Genomic DNA, 9,134 nt, shown 5'->3' on the forward strand with positions numbered 1-9,134 from the left:
GCCTCGGATTCACTTCTCCCCACGTCCTACCTTCCAGAAGTAGTCGCTTTTCTGTTCAGAGAGTTGCTGCTATTCTTTTCTTCAATCTCCTGTTGAGTTTGTAGGTGTCCAGAATGGTTTGATCCCTGTCTTGCTGAATTCCTGGGACCAGACGAAATTTAGGTCTCCTACTCCTTCGCCATCTTGCTCCTTCCCTCCTCCCTAACATATATTTTAAATATATGTTATATGCTTTTGTAAAAATATGTGAAAGCCTCAAATAATAAGCAAAAATCCTGTAAATTCTAAAATTTTAAAAAAGTGCTTGAAATATGAACAACTATTTTTATTTTTATTAACATCTTAATTTCCTTTCTGTTTTAAAGCCCAACCTGAATTCCTGAAACAGCCTACTAATATATATGCTCACGAATCAATGGATATTGTATTTGAATGTGAAGTGACTGGGAAACCAACTCCAACTGTGAAGTGGGTCAAGAATGGGGATATGGTTATTCCAAGTGATTACTTTAAGATTGTAGTAAGTATTTTTCAAAGGACACTTATCTCCCAAACCTTTAAATGTCTTTAAATGTAATCACTAAGAGATCTGTTGTCTTATATATACTAGTTTATGTACTGCAGATGAAGATAGGAAAATACACATAGAATGTAATCTTTTCATTAGCTGATGAGAAAGCTAAGCCTAGATGTATTTTGGTGTATAAGATCAAATAGCAAGTCAGTAGTTGAACTAAGCATAACGTCCATATCTCCTGACCAACAGTCTGGTATTCCAACTCAAACATGCTAGTACTCTTACTAAACACAGTTGTCACTATTTTCTTGGTAATGATTATGCTGTGTGTGCACCAGTTGTCTTCATAGCTCTCCATTCAAAGAACAGAAATCTGTCCTTCATATACTGATGCCCAGGCCTTTCAAAAGAAGTATGACCCAGGGTTGGACGATTGTGATGATAGATAAAAAGATTCTTAAGAAGTAAATAGCATTAAATGTATTTAAGAATACTCAGCCATTATTGCTTTTTATTTGATATATGGTTAAATGCTTAGTAAATATTGTCTACAATTATTATTATCATTATCTAAATCCTAGTAATAAAATTATCTAAGTTTTGGTAATAAGGATTAATATATTAAGGTGTATACATGGCATTCATAGAAATAATCAGAAGTAATTATGGTTGTTACTGATGTAATGTCTTATAAATTTTTCATATAAGTAATTCATTCTTAGTAGGAATATATTTTCTATTTTGAAATGCATAATCTCATATGTTACAAAAAGTAATTCACACGTATATTTAACTCTAATTAAAAAGCAATGTGTTACAGCTAAATGAGCATTTTTACTCTTTTATCAGTTTCATATTATTCTTAAAAATCTTAAAACCATATTAAATTAATAACAATATTTGACATTTATATAGTTCTTTGTAATTTAAGGGAAGCTTGTATTTGTGCATCCTCATTTAACTTATTGTAGACTAATCTGTTAGAACTAATGATATTAGAGATAATTTTAAGAAAATGCCTTGAATTCACAAATTCAGACTTTTACTATAGTCACATGGTATTGTATGTCAGATATTTTTCCAACCAAAGGTGTAGGTCTGCGAACACTGTGGATATTACTTTCCATAAGGATTATGTTCTTAATTAGTTACCGTGTTTCCTGTTCTAGTCAGTTAAATCAGTACCTTGTCAATAAAATTGAGTTAACAGGTACATAGATAATATTTAGTAGCTGAATCATACAATTTTACTTATTTTTTCTCCCCAGAAAGGGTATATCCTTGAGATTTTGAACTAATGTTCCTCAGTCAAATCATAAAATTTTATTTATGTTTTTCTTTCTCAGAAGGAACATAATCTTCAAGTTTTGGGTCTGGTGAAATCAGATGAAGGGTTCTATCAATGCATTGCTGAGAATGATGTTGGAAATGCACAAGCTGGAGCCCAACTGATAATCCTTGAACATGGTAAGAGGGGCTGAAATAGTAAAATGAAAGAGGCTGTGTTTGAGGAACTAGTATCTATCACAGTACCTATTACTCTAGGATACCTCATGATTAATAACCCATTTCTAAAGACCAGTATATGGCATAGCTAAGAGGAAAAGAAAGCAGTCTAAATATTTCCTACTGCTTAAAATGACCTAGAAACACAATTTTGGATAATATTGAAAAGAACTGAACAACTACAGTCTTACACAAATGAATGTTCTTTATATTTCAGTCACTTTAATCTCACAAATATATTTCTGCACTATTAAAATAGAAAAACTTAAAGTACTTTTTATTTTGCATTGAGCTTTTCCAAAATAAAAATAACATGCCTTTTCTAATTATGACACATACAAAAGATGCTTATTACAAATTCAGACAACATTGAAAAGTAAAAAAGGGGGAAAAAGCCCTGGCCTTTATCAGTCATTCACTTCTGGGAAAACCACACAATAATTTGAGCAGATAATCCTGACTATAAAGAACTATTAACTATAACAGAATTAGAGTAACAAGGGGTGGGCTGACAAGAAGTAAAAACAACTCTAGTGAATATAAGAATGGCAGATATAAAGAGCAGTCACAAGTTGTAGGTCTGAGAGAGAGTGTTAAGCTCCTCGGGACTGAGATCCAGACTGTGTTGGAGTGTGGCCATGTTTTACTGCACAACAGAGAAGTTGCTCTGCTGTTGAACCCTGCTCAAAACCCAGGGTCTGGTGTGCTAGGTAGCCAGTCACAAGGAGGTGTCTCCCTGAAGGCATTCTGCTACAAAACCACCTGAGGGGTTGGGGTGTTGGGAGAAGCTGCTCTCCAGCTGATAAAATTTGAAACATATGTCCTCTGCAAAGAAAAGGATAGATAAAGGGCTCATCTTCATTTTTGCAGAGCAGGCAATGAAGGATGAATTTGGAATTGAGGGGCAATAAATTGATAATGGCACATGCGCCAAATCCTGCCTTCTAGGAGTACTGCATATGAACATGCACAGATGTGTATATGGTTTGATAACGCATTTTCTTGGAACAACATGCTGTGAACAACTTCTCATGTCAATAAATATATAGATTTGTATCAACATTTTCCACTTTATTTGCACTTTGTTTTGTGTAAGTGATTCCCTATTGGTTAACTTTTAAATTGTTTCCTTTGTTTTACTATTATGAACAATGCTATGCTGAACTTCCTTATATGATTATTTTCTCATACTAAATTACTAGAAGTTGAATTGTTGGGTAATCTGTGTCAAATTGGTAAGGATACCTGTTGGATGTATTATTTATTTGTTTTAGCAAGAAGAGCATTTTTCATTTTGTGAAGTTCTCAAGAATATATGAAAAAGATAATGCTTTAGACATGTAGTCTGGTGTCTGAGTCAGATTAAGTTCAGGTTCCAGTTTGGCGCCAGCTATATAGTCTTGCTGCAGAAGGTAATTGGTAAAGATAGTGCCTACTCTGGCTTTTCACTAAAGTAGCATACCGGATTTTTATAAGCTCTTTCTTGAAAATGTATTTGAGAGTAGTATTATAAAAAGGAATAAAATACTAGAGCTGCTCTTTTTTCTTCCTGTGTGTGATTATACCTTTCCCTATTTATTGAAAAGGATTAATAGAAACTTGTCCTTTTCCGTCTTGGCAAATGCCTGAGTATGATTGCCAAATCAGGCACTAAGGTAGATAAGCTATTTCTTTTTATTAGTGGCAGTGATCTTCCTTGGTAAAATTTGTGGATCTCTTGGGGTGATTTACATGGAACTAAATAAAGGAATTTCAGTATATCTATGTATGGAGTTACCATTATAGGTTTAACTCTAATAGCATAAATGGTTGGCTATGCCAGGAGGTCTCTAAACTAATCCTAATTGGGTTTTCCTCTGAAAATGTTTGGATAGCATAATTATAGTTGCAGTGTGTGTTTTTTCCTTTTTGAGACAACAGACATTTTTGGGCTGGCAGAAGTTTTTAGTAACCTTGTCAGGGATGGATTATAAGAAAGACTCATGTTACTAATTTTGCTGTTTTAATTTGCAAGATAAATAATTATGTGGGAAAGCTAAAAGAGAATATAACAGTTTATAAGGTCTGATCTCTGTTTTTTTGGAGTTTATAATATTATAAAGGATGTAAGAGATGTGTACAATTTAATACCCAGTCCATAATAAGTGTTATTTTTATAATACAAATAAAGCAGCATACAATTTGGAAGAGAGGAATTCTCTCTGTGTGATCAGGGGAGCTTTTTCATAGAAAGTGTCCCCTTTGTAATAGACCTTGAATTATAAGATTTCCAGGTGTTAAAAAGAGGGTTTGGGTCAGTATGGAAATAGAACACTTGTATTCCTTTAGGAAGTTAGCCTGTGAAGGCAGAATAGGATCAGACTGATCATGGCCTTGATTGTAAAGAGTCAAATACAATACTGTAGTGAGGCAGTCTGATATAAAGTCAGGTTTAATTAGAAGAAGTTCATTTGAGGGGCACCTGGGTGGCTCAGTTAAGTGTCCAACTCTTGGTTTCAGCTCAGATCATGATTTCAGGGTCATGAGATCAAGCCCCACGTTGGATTCCACAGAGTCTGCTTGAGATTCCCTCTCCCTGTGCCCCTCCCCCTGCTTGTGCATACCCTTGCTGTCAAATAAATACAAAATCTAAAAAAAAAGTCCATCTGAATTAAAATGAAAATTAAAAGCCAAAAAATAGAAAATAAAAATACAATCATTCCACACACAAAAAAAGGAGAAGAAGGCAGATTGGAGGAGGCAGCTAGTTGAAGGAATATCGTTACAAGAGGCCATTGTGAGATAAGTAGTTATACTAGAAAAATAGAAAGGATTCTAATAAGATATTAGTGATTTATCTAATCCAGACTTTATTGACTGATTGAATATTCAACATTGTTATAGAGAAGTCAGGGATACTTCCCAGGTTTTCTCTGGGTGACTGGAAGAGTTGTGATACCTTTCCAAAACAGAAAAGGAAGGTGAATCAAAGTGGAAGGGGGACTTCTACTCAGCATGTAAAGAGTGGCACATAATATCCCATTCTTATCTACAATAACAAGCTGGATGATCTACAAAATCATAATTTCTCTGAGCCCATCAGAGAGCTCAGCTTGCAAAGCAGCCAAGTAACCTAAATTCCAAAGAATTGCACACCCCATTGCCCCCATAGAATGGGTCGTTAATTCTTTGACCTTTGGCAGAGCATGAGAGAAAGAAATGGCTTCCATAAAAGTGGATAAGAAGAAATTGACGGGGGCACCTGGGTGGCTCAGTCATTAAGCGTCTGCCTTCGGCTAGGGTCATGATCCCAGGGTCCTGGGATTGAGCCTCGCATCAGGCTCTCTGCTCTGCAGGAAGCCTGCTTCTCCCTCTCCCACTCCCCCTGCCTGTGTTCCCTCTCACACTGTGTCTCTCTCTGTCAAATAAATAAATAAAATATTAAAAAAAAAGAAATCGAAAAAGTTTTAATTGATTGTTAAAGACTCAGTATGAACTACTTTGGAGTACCTGAGGGCCCCAGATGAAAGGGGAGTTCATACATGCTTGCAAATACATTTCCCTGGAACTCCACAGGGAGCAAGGCAGAGACCTGAGAAGTCATTTTGGTGGTGAAGAGGTGAAAGAGGTAATCTGTGGCACCTGGGAGATAGGTGCAAGGCCCCTCTCATTTACTCAGATTCCTTTAAGCCTCAAACCAGTGAGGGAGGGGCAAAAAGCCTTATTTCATAAATTTCTGGGGGGAGATTAGAAGCAAAACCTTTCTGCTTCTGCAGGGAGGAACCCTTTGGTGCACAGGGCCTACCTAATACTGAGGCTGGACAGGGACAACTGAAAATCCTACTTGCCCTACCACCAAGTAACAGACAAAAGCTTTCTACGGCTGGGGGAAGGTCAAGAATATAGAGAAATCCATGGGTGTTATACTTAACTAATGAATCATTGAACACTACATCAGAAACTAATTATGAACTATACAGTGACTAACTGAGCATTAAAAAAAAGAAGAATATAGAGAAATCCCTATGTGGTAGAGGTATGCAGAAATGGTTGAAAGCTGAGAGGAAAACAGGTAAATTGAGAAAAACTCTCCAGCTCTTCATCTCTCTTCTTTTGCACAAGATAATGGTAGGTCCACCATTAGAAGAATTTGAAAACTGTGGTGTGCTAAAGGTAACTAAAACAACAGTAAAATCTGTACCAAGCTCAGTTCCTTTCTAAGTTGACTTAACCTGTCCACACTAATGGCTTGACAGAATATACATGCTGTGTTCCAAGTATAAATAATAATTATCTCAGTCTCTGCTATTCTGTACACCGTGCCTAGCATTCAGTCAAAAATTATTGGACATAAACAGAGCAAGGGAGAACTGGCACATTGTTGAGGGATCAACAGAAAGGAGACCCAGATATTGGAACTATCAGGGACTTTAAACTAATTATTATTGGTATGTTAAAGGATTTAGTGGAAAAAGTAGATAACTTGAATGAACCAGAGGAGGAATTTTGGCAGAAAGATGGAAACCATAAAGAGTTTGAAGATACTTCTATTTGTCCAGAGAGTGAAAGGGTTCTATAACTGAGGAAGGGAAATTAGAAAAAACAATGGTATCAGAGATGAAGTATTTACTCAGGGTGATCAGTAGACTCAACACAGCTGAGGAAATAGGGATCAACTTGAAGATAGTTCAGTATAAATTATTTAAACTGAAATAAAAGATAAAGAGAGGTCAAACAGAATATCTTAAGATGGGAAAATAAAAGATGGTATAACATAAATAAATTGGTGTCTCACAAAGAAAAGAGAACAAGAACAGAACAGGAAAAAAAATATTTAAATAGATAATGGCCAAAATTTTTTAAAAATAAACAAGATCATATTACAGGTCAAAGAAGAAGAAGCTCAGACAGTCCCAAGTACGCTAATAATAATAATAATAATAATAGGGAGTAGTAATAAAAGAAAACACACCTATACACATCATAGTTAAACTACTGAAAACCAGGGGCACCTGGGTGGCTCAGTTGGTTAAGCGTCTGCCTTCAGCTCAGCCCATGATCCTGGGGTCCTGGGGATTGAGCCCCGTGTCAGGCTCCCTGCTCAGTGGGGAGTCTGCTTGTCCCTCTTCCTCTGCCCCACCCTCCCCACCAGTCATGCTCTCTCTCTCAGTCTCACTCTCAAATAAATAAAATCTTAAAAAAATATAAACTATTGAAAACCAAACATAATGAAGAAGTCTTGAAGACAGCCAGAAAATTTTAACAAGACACAGAGGACTTTTTTCTTTCCGTGCCGCACAGTGGCAGGATGGTGGTAAAGATTTCTAAGAAGAGGAAGTTTGTCACCAGTGGCATCTTCAAAGCTGAACTGCATGAGTTTCTGACTTGGGGGCTAACTACTCTGGAGTGGACGTCCAAGTTACACTAACCAGGACTGAAATCATTAACTTAGCCACCAGGATGCAGCATGTTCTTGCTGAGGAGGGCTGGCTAATCCAGGAATTGACCGCTGTGGTTCAGAAGAGGTTTGACTTCCCTGAGGGCAATGTGGAGCTTTATGCTGAAAAGGTGGCCACAAGAGGTCTGTGTGCTATTATCCAGGCAGAGTCTCTGTTACAAACTCCTAGGAAGCCTTGCTGTGTAGAGGGCCTGCCGTGGTGTGGTGTGCTGTGGTCCATCATGGAGAGTGGGGCAAAGGCTGTGAGGTCATGGTTGTCTGGGAAACTCTAAGGACAGAGGGTTAAATCCATGAAGCTTGTGGATGGCCTGATGATTCACAGTGGGGACCCTGTTAACTATTATGTTGACACTACTGTGTACCATATGCTGCTCAGACGGGGTGTGCTGAGCATCAAAATGAAGATCATGCTTCCCCGGGATCCAAGTGGTAAGACTGGCCCTAAGAAGCCCCCACCTGACCATGTGAGCATTGTGGAACCCAAAGATGAGATATTGTCCACCACCCCCATCTTGGAACAGAAGAGTGGGAAGCCACAGCCAGACCCACAGTCTCCTTGGCAGCTGGATCTGGAGTCTGGCTATTACTCTGTGAAGACCCTTAATAAAATCTTTGAAAAAGACACATGGCCTGAACAGACTGTACATTCACTATTTGAACTGAGGATTCTGTTGCCCAAAGGGAACATGACTTCATTTATTCTTACGGCTGCCTGGCTCATGATACTCCTATGTTTTCCCTGAAATCCTTGGTTTCAACTGTGATTGTGAGGCAAGAGCCAGAATAGGAGGACCTACGCAAATTTAACCAGAGGGATATCCTGTGGGGAGGTAACTGTGGCAATGGTGAAGGCTGATTGCTAACAGGACAGCACCTTGATTAATTCACTGCAGTTTGGGTTTATAGGTTTAGAGAGGGACATATTTAAAATGGTTTTCTTTACTTCATGTATAAGGAAATCTGTATTGCACATAGACAATAAATATAATGCTCATTAAAAAAAAAAAACAAAAAACACAGAGGAACAAAGATAAAAAATTACAGCTGACATTTTACCAGAAATGGTGCAAGCCAGAAGACAGTGGAGCGGCACTTTTAAAGTCCTAAGAGGGGGGAAAAAAAAAAGTCAACCCAAATAATATACCTAGCAAATATATCTTTCAAAAATGAACGTGAAATAGCTTTTCAGAACAAAAGCTGAGAAAATTCATTGTCAGCAGACCTGTGCTATACGAAAGTTAAAGTTCTTTAGGCAAAAGTACTTGACAGAAACTTGCAGGGTCTTCAAAAGGAAACAAACAGGCCAGAATGGTTTAAAAACAAAAAAATAGAGCGCCTGGGTGGCTCAGTTGGTTAAGCGACTGCCTTCGGCTCAGGTCATGATCCTGGAGTCCCTGGATCGAGTCCCGCATCGGGCTACCTGCTCAGCAGGGAGTCTGCTTTGCCCTCTGACCCTATCCCCTCTCATGTGTTCTCTCTCATTCTCTGTCTCTCAAATAAATAAATAAAATCTTTTAAAAAAAATAAAAATAAAAACAAAAAAATAAATATAAAATTCTCTTATTTTCATCACTTTAAGAGGTAATTTCCTATCTAAATAGGAGAGCACCAACCTTTTCAGCAAAGGGCTAGACAGTAAATATATTAGATTTTGTGGGCCAGTATCTGTCACAG

The 9,134-nt window shown here is 37.5% G+C and overlaps 1 pseudogene across 1 annotated transcript; it reads left to right on the top strand.

Moving 5' to 3' along the window:
• The first annotated feature begins 6 nt into the window (after positions 1 to 6).
• On the top strand, positions 7 to 8,784 carry LOC145719774 (small ribosomal subunit protein uS3 pseudogene; annotated as a pseudogene). The gene is made up of 3 exons (XR_014142600.1): positions 7 to 520; positions 1,864 to 1,984; positions 2,894 to 8,784. The product of XR_014142600.1 is annotated as a small ribosomal subunit protein uS3 pseudogene (transcript).
• The last annotated feature ends 350 nt before the right edge of the window (positions 8,785 to 9,134 follow it).

Source organism: Leptonychotes weddellii, unplaced genomic scaffold (genome assembly GCF_054177405.1).
Source record: "Leptonychotes weddellii isolate Sample4059 unplaced genomic scaffold, ASM5417740v2 HiC_scaffold_7061, whole genome shotgun sequence".
NCBI lineage: Eukaryota > Metazoa > Chordata > Mammalia > Carnivora > Phocidae > Leptonychotes > Leptonychotes weddellii.